The 18627-nt window shown below is 36.5% G+C and overlaps 1 long non-coding RNA gene across 1 annotated transcript in view; it reads right to left on the reverse strand.

Moving 5' to 3' along the window:
* The window catches only part of LOC135319696 (uncharacterized), a 300679-nt gene that overhangs the window by 269032 nt on the left and 13020 nt on the right, over positions 1-18627 (reverse strand). Inside the window, exon 2 of the long non-coding RNA XR_010378525.1 lies at positions 145-273. This is a non-coding gene — a long non-coding RNA (uncharacterized LOC135319696). The remainder of the gene's footprint in view (positions 1-144; positions 274-18627) is intronic.

The raw sequence follows: 18627 nt of genomic DNA on the forward strand, positions 1-18627 counted from the left end.
TAAATTTTTTTCAAGTCTCAACCAGTAGATGGATATTTTTTTGGTGTAGAAAGAGATGTTGAGGAATGCCTCTAAGGTCACTGCATAAACAATCAAACCACACACCCAGCAAGTAAGCCCAATGCTGAGACAGACACTACCCACCTGCTTTCCTTCGTTCTATTCACCGTTCTTCTGCATGGGTACCATTTTCAAAGAGAATCTTACTTCATTCCGATGGACAAGATGGTGAACAGAAGTCAGTAACAGGCTTTTCCAAATCTCTTGCCAATGCTACCGACAAAATGAAAAGTGAGAGAATTTTGCTTCGTAACTTTACATTTCCTCACATCCTCCCTGATAGAGGTATTAATGAGCAATAAAATTAACAAAAGGCATAAAATGTGCAGATAATTTACCAAATGAATAAAAAGATGCTGAATAAATGGGATAACACAATTTACAATTATTATTTTGGAAAGGATGCAACCAGGGCCTCATGATATTTATTACTGAATATCAGAGGGAAGAATATTTTAAAATTGGAAAAAATACAAATTTAAATGTACACACAGTATCCCTCAACTAAACATGTTTGAGTTCTCTTTCATTCTGAAGAAATAAACAAATTAGCACACATTTTTGGTCAGATCATTTTAACTGAACTTTCTCCTTGATATCCCCTCTCCACAGGCAATATATACAGATAGAAAATTCACAGGCAAATTCAAATGGAATAAACTAAAAGAGCCATTTTGGGAGCTCATGTAATGAATATCTTATAATACCTGTCTCTGAAACTGAATTTCCATTTGATATTGTACTATTATGAACATAGTGTTCCTTTAAAGTGTCCAAAGGATTAATACAGGACCTGAAGTAAAGACTTACTACTTTAAAAAATACTGTGTCATTTCAAAACATTATGTTACACCATGACCTGAAAAAGTTGATAATGTTTTTAACAAGGTTTTGCTATTTGAAGATTTCCCGTCTGCTATGACACTTAGAGAAACCGCAAGCAAAATAACACAGGCATCGAGACTGGGGTGGAAACTCATCCTGTCAAGCAAAGCATGTGTTTCTCACGATTTTGATGTGTCATGAGTGCATATGCTGCTTTTCATTTGGCAAGCCTTTTTTTATGTCATAACAGACGGCTAAGGAATAACAAGTGTTCTTTTGTTTGTCAGATTTCAGGCATCTGGGGGGATATTTTAAAGCTATGTGGATTTGGTTCACTCCATTTCAAACTGAAAATATAACATCTTTAAAAAGATCTGTTCCCTTTGATCTATGAACTAGGAGTAGGAAGGTCATCATCTTTCACTGGAGGGTAGACTACTTGTTAATAGGAGGGAAACTACCCAGTCCTAAGCTTTGTCAGGGAGAATGTCCACCTAGGAAGTATAATGGCTCCTCAGTCCATCCCGAACAGAGAAATCTGTTCACAAAGTGAACTTAATCTGGAAAGCATTCCTTCTTTCTGATGCAATAGCATTTAAAGTCTAGAACACTATCTGACACATGATAGGTGATCGGAAAATATTTATTGAAGTAGCCCATTTCTGCCTTGAAGTAGCCTGGAGGTAAAAAGCCACTAGACAATGAACAGGGGCAGAAAATAGAGACTAGAACCAGAATAGAGATAATGCTCCTATACTACTCAGTCTTGGGTTTCAAACATTCCTTGTGAAAAGAAATTAAAAAATCATGTGAGCACCATATTGGGTGGCATTTACAAGCCATGTTTGGCATGCTGTAAAGGTGTGTGTTTCTCCCGGAGCCCCTCTGTTTACAGTGCTGATCTATTACAATGTTATTTGTCTCAAATATTTCTATATTTAAATATGCAAATCCATTGCAAGATTAGCAGTAAAGCTCATATATATCATATATATATAGTTCTCATGACCACTGAAGCAGTACAGGAGAGCAAACACGAGCAAATGCTCTCTGCCACTGAACATGGATGCATCACATTTTGCTCTTCTCAACTGACCTGACACTTGTTAATGCATTTCTTTACCCTACAGTGACCTCACTTTCTGCCACTATTTTGTTTTCTGATGAACTTTTAATCCACAATGGGTGACAAAAGAAAGTGCAAATGTGCCTGAGAGACAGCAAAAGTTCCAAAGTACATCATCACACTGGATATTAAAATCCAAGTTTAATAGCAGCTCTAGTCACTTCTAAGGAATGACCAAGGGGAAAAAAGGTAACAATAAGTAGACAATTGTGGATCAATAGAAGTTATCTGACATGATGGAGGGAAGCATAAACGTTTCAGTCTTGGAAGCTGACAAACACCACTGTATGAACAAAAACTGGGGTAAACTATAACTAGAGACATAGTAATTCAAAATAGTTGAAGAGAATAAGAGAATAAAAGAGTGAGGTATGATAATGGAAATACACCTACAGAAGACCTCAGAATATTTGATAATACAACTCTGAATGGCAATGATTCAGTTGGTGCTTCAATTTCCATGCTATGTCCTATTCTTAACCTCCCAACACACAGTGGCAAGAATGTAGTTCTAATTCCCTAGTATGAGGTTCAAAGCATCTCAATATATCCTTCTCCAAGTTAAAAAAAAAAAGTCCTTCTCAGTGTGTACACACACATACACACACATGCACATTACTGTGTGAAATGTGACTAACAAGGAGGGTTCTGGAAATGCTGGTTAATCCTTAGCCATAAATGCTACATCCTAGTCATAAATACTAGTCTACTGAGTAGTCTGGTAATTGTTTCTTTTGTGTTTCCTTTGGTAATTTTGAAATTAAACTTTTACCATGTGCTTTCCAACTTCCAGTGCCTCCACACTCCCAATTTTTCTGCATGATCAGGGCTGGCGGTTTGATTCCTTCTGTGGGTTAGTCCTAGTGCCCTAGGAATATATGAGCAGATCTGAAGTCTCTCATGGGGACATGATTCTGTGACCCTCTATGTCACCTCCCCTATCCATAGGCTGATGAGATTCCAGTCAGTGGTGCTTAGTGATCATGATGCAATTTTTTTGTTATTCTCGGATACCGTGCTATTTCTATCTCCTAAAATATCATACTTCTCTTGATATGATGCCATTATTCCAACCTTTTAAAAATATCTGAGGAAACCATTTACATCTTGAGATATATCCAGAGAGTTATATGCTTCACTAAAATTCATACTGAACAAAGTTACACTTTTAAAAAGTATTTCTCTATAGCCTCCCTCATCTCCAACAGGGTAGAGGGGAGGGTTGGAAGCAAACCACAGAGCAAAGCTGCTATTGCAAGAATAATTCATATCCCAATTCAGAGATTTCAAACAAGTAGAACATGAACGCGTCTGATGGGGTGAGGCTGCAGGAGATTCTCTGTCTACACATGATGAAAATAAAAGAAAAACAAAGTTAAGTACAAACTGGATATGCTTCTTTCGAAACAAAAGTAAAACTCGATTTCCATAAAAAGTTTGCAGTTCCTGAAAAAAGTTGTTTAAAAAAATTTTAAAATCATCAAACAAGAGATATTTGAAGATAAAAATGTCAGAGGAAAATATCTAGCACTAGTTTGTAACTCTCGTCACCATCACCCTACTAGCGTAGAATCAGAAAGGGCTGCTTCAACATCTGGAAAAACTTACAAGAAAATACACACATGGGTTAATCCTGATACTACTGATGCACTTTGTTGTTTAAAGTCACACTTTTTTGAAGTTCAAATATATTCCTTTATCAAATAATACATCCACCTGTATATAGCAAATAATATATTCCAATACATTGGATTCCTTATTTCATTAATATAGTCAAAACTTTAAATTATTAATTAAGTGTTTTTCACATATGATGTCTGGTCTTATTTTTGGAATAATATTTTCTTTTTCAAAATATCTTCTGCTAATAATGTTTATATTCTATTTGCTAATAAATATTAAATAATTGTATGTTTTTTATCATTTTTATTTTGACTTTTTAAATTTTAATTATATTTATGACATCATAATTTTATTTTTATTCTTTAAATGGAATATGGACATGGTTTATTTAAATTATTTGTAATTTAAATAAATCTTAAACTGCCATATTTTATCCTGTTGTTTATATGGGCCAAACATATATATATATTTTTTAATTCAAGTATAGTCAGTTTACAATGTGTCAATTTCTGGTATACAGCATAATAGTTCAGTCATATATATACATACCTGTATTCATTGTCATAATAGGTTACTATAAGATATTGAATATAGCTCCCTGTGCTATACAGTCTAAACTTGCTGTTTATTTTATACATAGCAGTTAGTATCTGTAAATCTTGAACTCCCAATTTACCACTTCCGACCCCCACTCCTCTTCTGGTAACCATAAATTTGTTTTCTATGTCTCTGTGTTTGTTTCTGTTTTGTAAATAAGTTCATTTGTCTTTTTTTAGACTCCACATATAAGTGATATCATATGGTATTTTTCTTTCTCCTTCTGGCTTACTTCACTTTGAATGACAGTCTCCAGGTCCATCCGTGTTGCTGCAAATGGCATTATTTTATTATTTTTTTATGGCTGAGTAGTATTCCATTGTATAAATAAATATAAATTGAACACTAGTTACAGTTCTAGCATCAGAAGAAGACAAAAATCTATTTTTATTATATGATATATTGAATTCCTGCCTTTTGAATTACTTTTTATAATTTCCATGCTCAGTTAGTGAAACATGTGAGAAAAATTTGACTACTATTTTCAAGGTTCTCTTGTCAAATAACCCACTGAAGATATAAAAAGTGTTATTTGCTAAGAAATGAAAGAGTTAGAAAGGGGGGAGGATATAGCTCAAGTAGGAGAGCGCAAGCTTAGCATGCACGAGGTCCTGGGTTCAATCCCCAGTACCTCCTCTAAAAATAAATAAACCTAATTACCTCCTCCCCCCAAAGTAAAATAATTAAAATAATACAAAAATAAATAAAATATTAAAAAACAAAATGTGAAAATTAAAAAAAAGAAATGAAAGAGTAGATATAAATATAGCTTTTTAACATTGGTTTTCTCTGCACCAAAGATACCCTCAAATGGTACATAGATATTTGAATCAGATAGATTCAATTTATGGATCTGATGAAAAAATTATTACCTCTCTATTAACATGTATTTTGCCATTAGTGTTTCTCTTGTTGCCTTTAAACAATGTCCCATAAGGAATACAAAGTTTAAAATAAATGGATAAAAATCAGAAATAATTATAACTGTACATGAGCCCAAAGAATAAAATTCAGCTCAATCTGTTTCACCAAATGTGGAAGCCATTAATTCACTTAAAAATTCTTTTCAATGAAATGCCATTTTCAGCTACCTAAATCAAGAAAATCTTGTTTGGAAGCAGAGAAGAAATTCTAGTCTCATTGGAAATTCTGTATTATTTCCTTCTATAGGTTCTACATTTAGTTGTGGAAAAGCCCAAAGTCAAATCCTGCCCCGTCCTAAATATTGGGAGGCATAAGAAATTACCATCAACCATTCATCTCCGATTACAGAATTATTCTTTGTTTCTTAGAATCTAGAAATTTCTGAAATAAAATGCATCACTTGTTTCCACTGAAATTGTCTTTTCTCAGTTTGCAGAGTTCTATGTATCCTATGTGCCCACTCTAAACAGACTATTTTATTTCTAGCTTCCTTTTGTCGGCAATTAGTCTCACTCATCAGTGTATAGAGAAAGCCCATTCACGGTGCAGTTTTTCCAGGAACAGCAGTCACACACAAACACCCCTCCACACTTGCTCAAGGAGCACAATGTAGACAACTGGGATGACTTAAATTAACGATCACACCCATTATCAGAAAATTCACAGCTGCACTGTCTATTTGTGCAGCTGACAGCAGAAGTGAGTCCTCTGTATTTACCAACAGAACTGTGTGTGATTCTCAGATAATTAGTGTATTTTCATCACATAGTCTAGAATCCTTCATGGGGTTTCTTTATTATTCCCTGTCTGACTTTGATGTTGGAACACATGTCAAAATGGCTTTCTAAAAGGACAAGAGGAAAATAATGAAAGCAGATGAAGTATAAAGTTCCCAAGACCATGGGTACAGAAAAGCAGTAACAATTTTTCTTATGTTCAGTCCTACTGCAGCTCACTAATAGTCCCCCTGCTGTGTTAAATGCTTTCTCTCTCCTCCTACTTCTAGTGGGGAAAATGGTTTAGATTGCTCTCTGAGCTAGAAAACTGCAATTTTTTTAAAAAGTTATTAAATCTGCTAACTTCTGATCCCTTTAATGATTCCAGAAAGAAGGCAACAGGTATCTGTACTTCTGATGCCAGCATTGCTTAAAAACTGTCCTGCCCGAAGCCACAGGACCAAGGGGCATATTAAGTAGTTCCACTGTGACACGCTTCTTACTGTTAGTAAGCCCTACTCAGATCATTTTTAAATGGACGTTGAATCTGAAATAGCCCATTGTTAAACATTTACCCACTAACTCCAGTTTGCTTAGTTTCTGTCTTCTCCGCAAAATGCCAGGGTTCAACAGGATAGATAACATGTCTTTTTGTTGTTGTTGTTGCTGCTGTTGCAGTTTTTCACTCCATCTCCTATGTCTCGACAATGCCCATTTCAAAAAAGTCACTAAAGAACATTGATCAGTTCAATTAATATATTAATTCATGGGCAAATCATTATTCAAGACGGTGCTGTCAATAGAACGCTCTGTGATTATGGAAATGGTCACGCAATGCTGATCTGTTAGGGTAACTACTAGCCACAAGTAGTGACTAGTGAGCACTTGAAATGTTCCTAATGTAACTGGGGAACTGGATTTTTAACTTTATCTCATTTTAATTAATTAAATTTCAATTTAATTAATCACATGTGGCCAGTGACTACCGTATTCGATAAGACGGTTTTAGATACAGGGGATATAAACATAACTAGGATATGGCGTCTGCCTTCAAGGAGCTCACTGTCCAGAAAGATAAGCTCAAAAATCATTGCAAGTCTTCACGAAAGAAGAGGCATTTGAGCTGGTTATGCAGAACAAATACAGAATTTTATCCTATGCTGAGGATTCAATATACTTCCTAAGACACACTAAATGATATATCCAAGGGCTGAAGACAGTGTTTTCTATTTAACTTATAATAATTCATGTGTAACGATATAAAAAATAAGCTTGCTTTGAGAATTAAAAGAACATGCAAAAAGCATTTAGAATACCGTAAGAGTTGCTATATATATGCTATTATCATTATTACTTAAAAAATAAGTATTGTTCTACTACTAAAATCCATGTTGCTCATCATTAAAATAAAAAAAATTAACTAGAATTTCTTTACCTCTGCCTTATGCATATTTTCTGATTTTAGTTTTTGCTAGTACATTAGAATGGGTTTCTTTAAGTCTACCACTCCACAAAGCAATGCTTACCACTTTGGTCAGAGAAACACCTTGGATTCTACAGGAAAAATAATGATTTTGGTAAAAATGTTATTATACCTGATCTCCATATTAGAGCAAAGAAAGAATTATTTCCTCATACATAGACCTAGCTAGCTTTGGTGGTAAGGGAAAAAGGAAAAAGACAAAAGAAGTCAGTGCACGTGATCCGGAACCTCCAGCATTAAGCAATCTTCAAGGTGTGGCCTAGAATCCTAGAAACGATGTAAGCATGTCCCTTTAATTTCATTTCTTCTGGTTTTAGTTTATAAGAGAAAAGGTTAAATAGCTCCATCTAGAGATATTTGTGATAGATTGTAGAGATACACAGACCAAGAAATCATCACAGGTGCCAAGTCCTGAACGAGCTTCTGGTCCTTCTTCCAAAGGGGGCCATAAATCAATCATTCCACCAATTCTAGATTATATCGACTGCAAATCTGGGAGAAAGCACTACAAAGTAGTCATTAGAAATTGACAAAATTTTATATTACTAAAATGTGAGGTTGAATGAGTATAACTCTCCTAAAAGCAACACTCAACAGTGACAAGCGAGGTGAATAAATAAACTAAGCTTTATGCTGACTCTCAAATAAGCTTAGTAGCATGCACAGATAGAACCAACAGAACCATGCAAAGTTTGTTATATAAAGCAAAGCAAATTGTAAGACAGAAAGAGCAGCTTCATGCTCATCACACGTTACCGCGTGCTAAGAATAAAACGGTGTGCAAAAATAAGTATTCTCTGACTCTAGGGGGCTTACATTCTAATGGAGGACAGAAGCATCAATCAGATTATATAAAATTTTAAAATCACAATGTTATAATAGCTTTTAATAATAGTTAAATGATATAAGGAGTAAAACAAGAAGATCAGAAAGACTTCTTGGAGGAAATGACACTTGAGCTTGGATGTAAAGGTTGAATTGGAACTAGCAAGGTGAATAAAAGAAGGATGACGTTTCCTGCAGAGGAAGAGAATGCATGAAGAATGTTGCAGAGGGACATTAAAAATCCAAGAAAGTGAAAGTGGACACAGGTGGATGGGAGTAGAGTGAGTGAGGGGATGGAGCTGTTCTTACTTTCGGGGTGGACTCTAACTGTAGAAAGTGTCATGTTCTCTACAGCATATTTTTGTTTCCCACTTTGCACTGACATTTACAGATATATAACATTTATGTCTATCTATATCCATATAGCTTTGGTTTCCTCCAGAATACGAGGAAATGCCTGAATCTTTCTCAAAAGAAGCTCTACAGACATGTCATATGGGAAAACTTGAGGAATCTGTAGTAACTAAGTGATGAGTGAAAATTTCAAGAGTTCAGCTGCCTAGAAATGGCGAGCTTTCTTACCAACAAGACCATCAAGGCCAACCCATTAAAAGGGAGGAATTACACAGAACAGAGTAAACTTTTAGGATTACGAATATATTCATTATCTTGATATGTCAAAAAAGGTCTCAAATGAAATTGATTTTTCCACCACAGATTGATTTTAAACACTTATCCCAATATAAAAATGAGAAACAAGAAGTAGAAAATGCAAATGACAATCAGTATGTGTATAAAGATCATCTCACAAGTAATATGGAACAGTGCATATTAAAATCAGAAGCCATTTTCACATATTATATTGCTGAAATATATAATACAGGTAACCTACATAATCTAAATCAAGTCCATTCTCGAAAAATGTGGGGGATAACAAGTAATCTAACAGCAGGAGCCTATATTTTATTATTCTAAAAAGGAAAAAGCAATGTACTCTGAGTTCATTAAAAATCTTTCAATTTCCCCAAATATTACTAAATCACTCATAATGTTTAACTATGTAAATATCTGCACCAAAATTGTCTACATAATATGAAAAAGTTAAATACAAATTACCATTATTTATTACTTATCTCATTAGCAGGTAAGCTTGTACGCAGTATTCAAAATATATTGGTTATGAGTTACTCTTTCCTTCTCATTGTAACAAATATGTACTATAACGTAACTAAATAATGAATAATATGCAGGAGACACAAGAAATGCAAATGGCACTTTGCAAAATATAATTTTAAATGGCTTTTTATTTAATGTTAATAACCTACGAGAGAGTTCACTTCTTTTTCTTTTTTTCCATCTGGGTAAATTTAAGATATACAATGTGATGACTTGTTTTATATATATATACACATATACATATATATACACACACACACTATGAAATAATTACCACATTAATAATTACTACATTACTTCACAAAGTTACCATTTTGGAGTATGTGTGTGATGAGAATATTTAAGTTTTACTCTCAGAAAATTTCAAGTATACAACATAATATTTTTAACTACAGACACTATGCTATACATTAGATCCCCAGAACTTACTAATCTTACAACTGAAATTTTATACCCTTTGACCATTTGAACATTTCCCCATTTCCCTCATCCCTGCACCTCTGGTAACTATCAATCTGCTTTCTGTTTTATGAGTTTGACTTTTTTAGACACTCCGTATAAGTCAAATCATGCAATATTTGTCTTTATCTGATTTATTTCACTTAGCATAATGCCCTCAAGGTTCATCCATATTGTCACAAATGGCAGGATTTCCTCCTTTTTATGGCAGAATCAAATACATATATGTATATATGTATGTCATATTTTCTTTATTCATTTATCCACTAATGGACACTTACTGTTTCCATGTCTTGGCTATGGTTCACGCTTCAAAGAAAGAGCTATTAATACTGCTGCAGCAGACTTCATGCCCTTTTGCCCTGAATTTTGCTACAAACACCTAGCGTTTACACTCTATACCTGGTAACTATTTCAGATAGCTGAATCTGGGTTAAAAACATGAAGAATCAATGTGGGGAGAATTGAGATAGTGATAGGAAGTAATGTGTATATTGTTAAATGATAGTTTCTTATTTTTTATGAAGGTGTAGTTATGAGCCCAATTATATATTGTTGGTGAGAGTCTTCATTATCTTTTCACAACAAGACATGTTTGTAAAAGATGGAATTACAGCAGTTGAAGGTTGAAATCTCTGGCAAGGATTTGGAAAGCAATTATTTGGAGTTGTCAGTGGGGGTTGAATACATATGCTTTGGAAACAATATAAGGATAAAATTATTATTCATGGTTAGAAATATAAGAATCTAAACAAAAACTCATTAGGTTGAATTTTAATTGTATCTAAGAATATTTCTATTTCACAAGTTTCTTTTTTAACACAGAGAAAATAAAAAAATAAATTCCTTTAATATAAAGCAAACAATTTTTTCTCATTGTGGGAAATTATTTCCTATATTTTTTAGATTTTCTTAAGCAGAAAACACCCACACAGTAATTTATAAGTATAGTTTAAAATAACTATGTTTGTACTTCAAATAAAAACAAAGAGTGAGGTGAATTTGCCAGGCATTAAATCATTGTAAAGTACTCATCCAACACCTATAAGTCCAGGGACTCTTACGGGAAGAACAATTACCAGCTCAGTTGTTGGTAAAAACACGCATTCACACTCCAGAAATGCATCATACTCAGCACATGCCTAAGTAGAAATTTCTGCAATACAGTTTTCTCAGGATCACCTCAACCCAAGAGATTAACTGAAGTAAACAATAATGTCAGTATTTTACAAAGAAGGCAATTAGCTTTTTTTCCTCTGCTCAGGTAGATTCAGCTAGGCTAGGAGAGTCTAATGTATTTCTACCTAGTAGAACTTAGTAGATGGAAATGTTCTACATTCCTTGGTATAATATGGCAGCAACCAGCCACATCTACTTACTGAGTTCTCGAAATTGGTTAGACAGATTAACTTTTAAATTTTATTTAACATAACAAATACATGTAAATTTAAAGAGCCACATGTGGCCGGTGGCTACCACATTTATCAACCTACGTCAAATGGATGCTACTTACGGTCTAATTAGCTCAAATCTTAAATGATTATAGACATCTTGCTATTTCCAAGCAGTATGTCTTTCTCAGCTTTATATGACATTAGCCATCCTCTGTCTAAGATGGTGTCTAAATGATAAAATCCTATAAACCAGCGTGTTTGGTCCATGGTGGTTGATCTATCTTCTATATAGAGAGAACAAAGACAAAATCTTAATAAATTATTACAGATATTTTATTGGTAAAAGGCATGGGTAATAGCACACTTATAATAATTATTGGAGATGAAATTAAATTTTCATCTTCCATCCAGAATTTGAGTAATGAGGAAGCCCTTTATGGCCCTTATATTGGCTCCCCTTCCTACAGCTGAGATATATTCATTAAAGAGAGCCAACAAAAAAAAAAGCTTATTAAAGGAGATTATTCATTTTCAGGCTCATTATCACTAAAAATAACAGTTATTTTTCTCTGTAACGTCTCAGTGAAATATGTGGACAATTCTAGAAATGAAGAAGAAAAAATACTAAGGGGGAAAAATGTGGGAGCTGCAAGAATCACATGTCAGGACACAGAAGAACTGACAGCCTCTCTGAGGCTAATGACAAATCGAATCAAATGAGGTTGAAGGGCTGCGTAATGATATGCAGAAGGTCAGATGCAAAATGAGAAACTGTGTTTCCAAGAGCAGGGTGATAGGATTGAAATACTATTAGATACTCTTCAGATCTCAGGGCTCAGGAATGCCATCAACGTGAGAAGCACATTCAAAAGAACATGGGTGCAAAATATTTTGGGGAAAGGTCTTTTTAAAACAAGTTTTACAAAATAAAAGAAAAAAACCTGAGTGTTACTCTTAAGTCGCAGGCTGCCTATAAAGCCATAAATTCCCCATTCTTTGTTAATGACGATGACATAAATCAGTGTTTCTCAAAGTGTCAATATGGAGTGCTGGTATCAGAATTATTTGGGGAACATGTTAAAGATACAGAGTCCTGGGACCTGTCCCAGTTCTTCCAGATCAGAATCTCTAGGGATGGATACCAGGAATCTCTACTTTTACCAATATCCCCAGCTGATGCCTATGGAAACCTATTAAAGGAGATTTGAGGGATGACAAAGAGCTTGAAAGCTCACCAGTTCACCCACATATTGGAAGACAAAGCAAAAGGTTTTACAGTTTGTTCGAAAGGTAGATGCCAAAATTTTCAACCATCACCACAGGCTGAAAAATAGTAATTATTCAGTATCTTTAAATTACCATAAATAATACTATATCATCAATAAAACCAGGGTATAAATCATTATTAGGAAATGTGATGGTTAATTTTATGTGTCAATTTAAGGACTTCCCAGATATTTGGTCAAAAATTATTTATAGAAGTGTCTGTGAGGGTGTTTCTGGATGAGATTAACATCTGAACAAATAAACTGTATAAAGCAGACTGCCCTCCCCAGTGTGGGTGAGCCTCATCCAATCTGCTGAAGGCCTGAACAGAATAAAAGGCTGAATAAAAAAGAATTCTTTTTCTTTGCCTTACTGTCCTCAATTTGGGACCTCTGTCTTCTCCTGCCTTCAGAGCTGGACTCAGACTTGGTTCTCAGGACTTCAGATTCAGACCAGAACTGCATCATTAGCTTTCTTGGGTGTCCAACTTGCTAAGTGTAGACCTAGGACTTCTTAAAAAAATTTTTTTTCAAATGTGTTGCGCTTTTTATTTACTTGTTTATTTTAGGGGGGAGGTAATTAGGTTTACTCATTTGTTTATTTTTAGGGGAGGTACTGGGGATTGAAACCAGGACCCCGTGTATGCTAAGCATGCGCTCTACCACTTGAGCTGTACTCTCCCCCAGATCCAGGACTTCTCAGCATCCACAGTTACATCAGTCAATTCTTCATAGTGACTCTCTATACATAGCTATCTAACACATATATATTACATATATTCACATATAATCTCAATCTCTATTTCCTGATTGATAGGTAGATATTTACCATAAGGAATTATATGCCATATGCACTTTTTTATTTGAATATGCTATTGGTTCTTTTTCTCTGAAGAACCCAGACTGATAGAGATTTTGGTACTGGTAGTGGTTCTACAGGGACAAAATGGCACCACTCAACTGCCAAAGGTAAGGTGGATGTGGTTGTCATGGTGGACAGCAGAGTCAAAGCAGCAATGAAAATAGTCTGACTCATGCAGACCTATAGCATTGACTAGTTGATCATGGTGTTTCTAGACGTGAAATAGGTAAGAAAACTACTAAATTCTTACTTTATCTCTCTAAGCAGAGAAGTTCTAGGTCACCTGAACAAAAAGTCTAAGCTGAATCACCAAAACAAAGAATCACAGCCCCTAAATCAACTCCCAAACTTAAGAGCCAATTTACAAACCCAGAACCCTTTGAATGAAGGGGAGGAAGGACTTCTGTACACTACCAAAAATGTATACTGTTAATCTTTCTTTCTGTCTTCCCCAAAGGGACCTGTGGTCTTTTATCAGTAAAACTATAGGTTGGAGAAAAGACAATAACAGACTTTCAGGGACTCCAGGCTCTGAACTGCCTCTGATTCTAGGAGGCCACTTTTTCACTGCAGCTCACTAGTCAGGGATTTCCTTAGGGCTTATGGGAGGTCAGGTCATCACTGGAGTTATAGCTCAAGTTTGTCTCAACAGTAGGCTCCAAACACATTCTGTGATTATTTCCCCAGTTCCAGAATGTATCACTGGAGTAGATAAACTCAGCAGCTGGTGGAATCCTTGCATTGGTTCCCTTATCTGTGAAGTAAGAGCCAAGTAGAAGGTACTAAAACTGCTTCTACCTAGGAAAATAGTAAACCAGAAGTGATAACCCAGAATTCCTGGAGGAGTTTCCAACATTAGTGCTGCCATCAAGGGCTTGAAAGATGCAGGGGTGATGATGCCCACCACATCCCTATTAAACGCACCTATTTGGCCTGTGCCAAAGACAGATGGGTCTTGGAAGTTAGCAGTGGATTATTGTAAGTTACTAGGTGGTAACTCCAATTACACTTGCTTTACCAGATGCAGTTTCATTGCTTCAGCAAATTAACACATCCCCTCATACTTGGTATGTAGTTATTGACCTGGCAATGGCCTTTATTTCCATACCTGTCCATAAAGCCCACCAGGAGCAGTTTGCTCTCAGCTGGTAAGGCCAGGAATACATCTTTACTGTCCTATCTCAGGGGTACATCAACTTTCCAGCCCTATGACATAATTTAGTTCACAGAAATCTTGATCTCCTTTCTGTTCTGTAAGATATCACACTAGTCCGTTACATTAATGACATTATGCTGACTGAACCTAGTGACCAAGAAGGAGCAACTAACTATTCTAGACTTACTGATTAGATGTTTGCATGTTAAGGAGTGGGAAATAAATCCAACAAAAAATCAGGGTCTTTCTACCTTGGTAAAATTTCTAGGTGTACAGTGTGGTGTGGACATGTCAAGATACCCCCTTCTAAGGTGAAAGGTTAAGTAATTACATCTCACCTCTCCTCACACCAAAAAAGAGAGGCATTGCCCAGGGGAATTCTTTGGATTTTTGGAGGCAACATATTTCTAATCTGGGTATGTTACTCCAGCCTATTGACCAAGTGACCCCAAAAGCTGCTAGATTTAGGTGGGCCCAGAGTAAGAGAAGCCTCTGCAACAGGTCTAGGCTGCTGTGCAGGCTGCCCTGTTACTTGAGCCATATGACCCGGCAGCCATCCTCAATACTGGCTGAAGATGTTAATAGGAGATAGGGACGCAGTTTGGATCTTTTGACAGATTCCTACAGGTCAATCACACACAGCACAGGCCCTCAGGATTTTGAAACAGAATCCTGCCATCCTCCACGGGTAACTACTCTCCTTTGAGAAACAGCTCTTGGCCTGCTACTGGGTCTTAGTAGAGACTGAACCCTTAACCATTAGCTACCAAATACCACGCAACCTGAGCTGCCCATTATGAACTGGGTGTTATCTGACCCATAAAGTTGGGAGTCCACAGAAGTGATCCACCATTAAAAGAAAGTAGCATACACGTGATCGGGCCTGAGCAGGCCCTGAAGGCACAGCTAACTTACATGAAGAATGTCCCAAATGCCCATGGTCCCCACTCTTGTTAAATCACCCTTTCTTTCCCAGCTATACCTATGTCCTCATGGGGAGCTCCCTAACATCAGTTAACAGAGGAAGAAAAGACTCTGGCCTGATTTACAGATGGTTCGCAGGATCTGCAGGCACCACCTAAAAGTGGATGGCTACAGCACGCCAGCCCCTTTCTGGAATATCCCTAAAGGACGGTGATAAATGGAAATTCTCCCAGTGGGCAGAACTTCAAGCAGAGCACCTGGTTTCTCACTGTCAGTCTGTTCAGGCTGTTATAACAAAACACAACAGGCTGGGTGGCTTATAAACAGCAGACACTTATTGCTCACCATTCTGGAAATGAAAAGAAAGATCAAGGTGCTAACGGGGTCAGGTTCTGGTGAAGGGCTTCTTCTGGTTTGAAGATTTCAGACTTCCGCTGCGTTCTCACATGGCAGGAAGGATAGGGAAGTTTCTCAGGACACTTTTATAAAAATACTAATTCCACTCATGAGGGCTCTGTCGTCATGACCTAATCACCTCCCAAAGGCCCCACCTCCTAATACCTGAACCTTGGGGATTAGGTTTCAACATATGAATTTTGGGGACAAATATTTAGCCCTTAGCACTCTTTTTGCTTGGAAGGAGAAATGGCAAGATGTGAAATTATATACTGATTCAAGAACTGTGGCCAATGGTTTGGGTGGGGTCAGAGACTTGGAGGGAACATGATTGGAAAATTATTGACGAGGAAATCTGAGAAAAAGTTATGTGTATAGTTTTCTCTGAATGGGCGAAAAAAATGAAGGTATTTATGTCTCATGTGAATGCTTACCGAAGGGTAACCTCAGGAGAGGAGGATTTTAATACTAAGTGGATAAGATGACCCATTCTGTGGATACATCAGCTTCTTTAACCAGCTACCCCTGTTATCACCCAATGGGCTCATGAATAAAATGTCCATGGTGGCAAAGATGGAGGTTTTACATGGACTCAGCAATATAGACTTCACTCACTAAGGCTGACCTGATTATGACCTCCTCTATTCCAGTTTTACTGGAATAGACACTTACTCTGGATATGGATTTGGCTTCCCTGCATGCAGTGATTCTGCCAAAACTATCCTCCCATGGTTTCCAGAATGCCTAATTCATTGTCATGGTATTCCACACAGCATTGCTTCTGGTAAAGAAACTCACTTCACAGAAAAAGAAGTGTAGCAATAGGCCCGTGCTCTAGAATTCACTGGTTTTACCATGTTTCCCACCATCCTGAAGTAGCTGGCTTGATAGAACGGTGGAATGGCCTTTTGAAGACTCAGGTACAGTGCCAGCTATGTGGCAATGTCTTACAGGGTTGAGGCAAGGTGCTCCAGGGGACCTATCCACTCTGAATCTGAATTCGGTATGTAGTGCTGTTTCTCCCATAGCCAGGATTCACGGATTCAGGAATCAAGGAGTATAAATGGAAGTGGTACCACATACTATTACCTGTGATCCACAGTAAAATTTTTGCTTCCTGTTCTGGTGACCCTACACTGTGCTGGTCTTAGTTCCAAAGGGAGAAATGCTTCTACAAGGAGACACAACAATGATTCAATTAAACTGGAAATTAAGATTGCCACCTGGCCACTCTGAACTTCTCATGCCTATGAATCAATAAACAAAGAAAGTAGTTATTGTGATGGCCAGTTTGATTGATTCTGGTCTGCAAGGGAAAGCCAGACTGCTATTCCACAATGGCGATCAGGAATATAGGAGATCCCCTTGGGCATCTCTTAATATTGCCATGCCCTGTGTTCAAATTAGCTGGAAAACTACAACAACCCAATCCAGGCAGGGCTACTAATGGCCCATACCTTTCAGGAATGAAGGTTTAGGTGACTCTACCAAGTAAAGAACCATGACTAGCTGAATTGCTTACTGAAGGCAAGGGGAGTAGGGGAGTAGAAAAGGTACTTATAAATATCAGCTATGACCATATGACCAGTTACAGACATGAAGACTATGTGTCATGAGTATTCGTCATTATTTTGTTATGAATATATTTGTGATGTATAAATAGAATATAAATACATATATTAGGCAAATATTTTTGTTTTCCTTCCTCTCATCCTCTTATCGTGTAACATAAGTTACATGCAGAACATTTAAATCTGAAAAGCATTAAAAATTTAGTTCCTCCGTCACACTAGCTTTATTTCAAGTGTTCAGGAGCCTTATGTGACTAGTGACTGCCATATTAGACAGTGCACAGAGAAAACATTCCCATCATTGTAGAAAGTTCTATGGACAATGCTATCCTTAAGGGCAGGCCTAGGACCAGTGAGAAGTTAGGAGTTACAAGAACTGGACTTTGAAGCAAAAAAGAGAAGCACTTTCTGATGGTTAGATTTATCCTACAGTAGAATGAACTAGATTCAACATCAAGGGAAACTGGTCAAGCTAAGACAAAACACATATAGAAATCAGCATTCAAAGAGAGGTTGGATAGAAGGCTTTCAGGATGATAACCACAATTACAGCTTTAATTACATGGAATTGCTTAATTTTAGAAAATTTTGTCTGATCAAAGGCTGATCTTTCCCACTTTGAGTCAGCCATTTTAAGCATATTTCCTAGGGCAAATTAAGCTTGAGAGCTTTAGTTCTTCTAATCATATCTACTGCTTAAGCCATGGGTTATTTGCTCAGCTTTGAAAATGCATTTCCCTGCTCTTGTTAAAGAAATGATATGTAGAAATTGACTCACTCCAGTTCAAGATATACAGAAACCAACTCATTCTAGTTACCTCTCAAAGAGATACAACAGAGGTAGCACATTTTGCATTCAGGCAAGCTTTGATCAGAGCATGAAGTGCTAACATAGGGCATAGGAGAAAGGCCAAGATATGACTTTGGGTTCAAAGTTGTCATCTTACCAAACTGGCAGGTTTGGTGACCAACACATAAATAATGTTCATGGGAACTAACATCCATGCATAATCAAATGAGGAAAATGGAAATATGGGCATCCAATAAGAGAGTTATTCATCTTCTCCTTTTAAACACAAACAGCAGCTAATGGACACCAATAACTTGAGTAAAAATTTTTCCATTGGGTATCTTCTTGACACCATAGAGATTTATAGGAGGAAAAATGGGAGAAAAATTCTCCATAGCAAAATTCTAGCATCAAAGGTGTTAATAAAAAGAAAGGAAACATAGTATTTTCTCATT

The sequence above is a fragment of the Camelus dromedarius genome, chromosome 3, assembly GCF_036321535.1.
Source record: "Camelus dromedarius isolate mCamDro1 chromosome 3, mCamDro1.pat, whole genome shotgun sequence".
NCBI lineage: Eukaryota > Metazoa > Chordata > Mammalia > Artiodactyla > Camelidae > Camelus > Camelus dromedarius.